The 2,539-nt window shown below is 42.0% G+C and overlaps 1 long non-coding RNA gene across 1 annotated transcript in view; it reads left to right on the top strand.

The window, feature by feature from the left end:
- Positions 1-2,039, top strand: part of LOC119468730 — a 7,220-nt gene extending 5,181 nt beyond the window's left edge. The window contains exon 2 of the long non-coding RNA XR_005197492.1: positions 1,741-2,039. This is a non-coding gene — a long non-coding RNA (uncharacterized LOC119468730). The remainder of the gene's footprint in view (positions 1-1,740) is intronic.
- Positions 2,040-2,539: the final 500 nt, after the last annotated feature.

Consider the following 2,539-nt stretch of genomic DNA (forward strand, 5'->3'; position numbering starts at 1 on the left):
GATCCACCCGCCTCGGCCTCCCACAGTGCTGGGATTACAGGCTTGAGCCACCGCACCCGGCGAAATTACCCTTTTAATGCCTCAGTCTCTTTATCTGTGAAATGGAGCTAATAATAGTACTGCCTCTATAGGATTGTTATAAGGATTAAATTAATAATATAAACTTCTTAGAACAGTGCTTGAAACATAGTAAGCCATGTCTAACTATTTTTAAAGCAAACCTATTTGGCTGTACTTGATCCTTCCCTTTCTTGGGGACTTTATAACTTGAGTACTTTTAGTACTCTGATATGACTGGCACTGGAATTTTCATTATGCTTTTAGACCAGTAATTTTAGTTTTAGCACCAAGTACAATAATTATTTTATAACCATTTCTAGTCTAGCATTTTTGCTTAGCCATAAATTCCATTTAGTCTAAAATATCCCTAACTTTGCAGAAAACTTGTACCTTCAGGGGTCACCACCCAATTATAGTTGAACAAAAGATGTTTCTTCCTTTTCAATTCTGTAGGCTTTTCTTGGCTTGCATTTCCATAACATAATATTGTTATTTGGTAGTTGAATGTCAGTCAGCTCTACAGAAAAATAAATACCAGTGATCTTGCTAAACCTGTGTGCCAAATCATTCCTGAACTAGGGGATTGGGCCAGATAATCTTTGGAAGCTCTGTTTTTCTGTGGTTTTCATAAAATGAAAATAGCTCAGAAATGAGAGGTTCTAGATTTAGCACTATGTGAACTGGGCCTGGTTGCTTTGTGAATCATGGGCAATTGAAACAGTTTGAACTCAGCCATATTATTTGGAACAGTTTAGATCCATATTCAGGTTTAACAAGAATGAAACCTGTTTGAACTGTGGACAGGCTGTCAGCACCCTTCTAGGCTCAGCTTTTCACTTCTCTTTCTGAGACCTTGACTCATTTGTATATAACTATATGAAAGCCTCTTTAGAAAGGACTGCAAACACCCCGACTAGTGTTTGTTAAAATCTCCTTAAGTTTATTCTACATATGATTCATTAATAAACACCTTCTACAGTCTTTACCTTAGTTATGGTCCCATAATTCATGCATTTATTCATCCAGTAAATATTCACTGAGGGTTTAACATGTGCTAGGAATTGTGCTAGTGCTGACCACTTAGTTGTCCAAGTTAGAAACCTAGGAGATGGGCCAGGCGCGCTGGCTCATGCTTGTAATCCCAGCACTTTGGGAGGCCAAGGCCGGAGGATCGCCTAAGGCCAGGAGTTTGAGACCAGCCTGGCCAACATGGTAAAACCGTGTCTCTAGTGAAAATGCTGAAGTGAGCTGCTTGTGGTGGTGCATACCTGTAACCCCAGCTAATCTGGAGGCTGAGGCAGGAGAATCACTTAAACCTGAGAGGCGGAGGCTGCAGTGAGCCAGGATTGTGCCATTACACTCCAGTCTGGGCAATGGAGTGACTCTGTCTCAAAAAAAAGAAAAAAGAGAAAAAAGAAACCTAGGATCATCTTAAACACACCCCCCTCATTCACTCCCCACATTAGGTCAGCCACCAAATTGGTGCCAATACTGCCTTCTGAATATCTCTTGCAGTTTTGTTCTCTCTTCACTTGCTCTTGGTGCCACTATGTCAGTGAAGGTGGTCCAAGCCCAGCTACCGTAGAAAACCGGGCACGAAGCAGTCTGTTCAGGATGGGGAGGGGCAATGGAAGATGGAACACAGTGAGATGCACTGTTATACTGTTTACCGTTGTGCAGTCATACAGCACATCACTCCGCAGGCATGGGACATCTCTGGAAAGGTTAACAAGGAAGAACTCCATCTTGGACTATTCCACATGAGAAAAAAGAGTGTGTCTCCCTGTCTCTCTCCTGGATCCATTTGTCGCTGGTGAAGCTTTACCCCATAGAGGGCTAAACATCTCTAACTTCTGGATTGTGTCATCTGGCCGTTTGGTGGCTCTCAAGAAGGCTGATCCCAAGCCCAAGGCGGGGTACTTGTTCCAACTTCAAAAGTAAAGCAACAGGCACTCTGGAGATCTGAGAAAGTACACAAGGTTTGTTTCTCAATCTAAACAAAAACTCAGATTTTTCCTTCAGATTCTTGCAAACGCCTGCTAAGAGGACTTTGTAAGTCCTTTGTAAGGACCTCTCACTTACTCCCTTCTAATCCATTCTTTACACTGCACCTAGAGTGAACTTTGCCAGACTCAAATCTTTCACTAGCTATCCTTAAACTCCCGGATACACTCTATGATCTCTCCTTGCCTGCCTTCCAGTCCTCTTGTTAAAGAGAATTTTTACCAATTGAATCAGATGCTCATTCCTCTCAAGCTCATTGTTAGCATTTATTGTCTTACTTTTATTTTATTTATTTATTTATTTATTTATTTATTTATTTATTTATTTATTTATTTTGAGACGGAGTTTCACTCTTGCTACCCAGGCTGGAGTGCAATGGCGTGATTTCGGCTCACCGCAACCTCCGCCTCCTGGGTTCAGGCAATTCTCCTGCCTCAGCCTCCTGAGTAGCTGGGATTACAGGCACGTGCCACCA

The sequence above is a fragment of the Cebus imitator genome, unplaced genomic scaffold (assembly GCF_001604975.1).
Source record: "Cebus imitator isolate Cc_AM_T3 unplaced genomic scaffold, Cebus_imitator-1.0 Scaffold484, whole genome shotgun sequence".
Taxonomy (NCBI): domain Eukaryota; kingdom Metazoa; phylum Chordata; class Mammalia; order Primates; family Cebidae; genus Cebus; species Cebus imitator.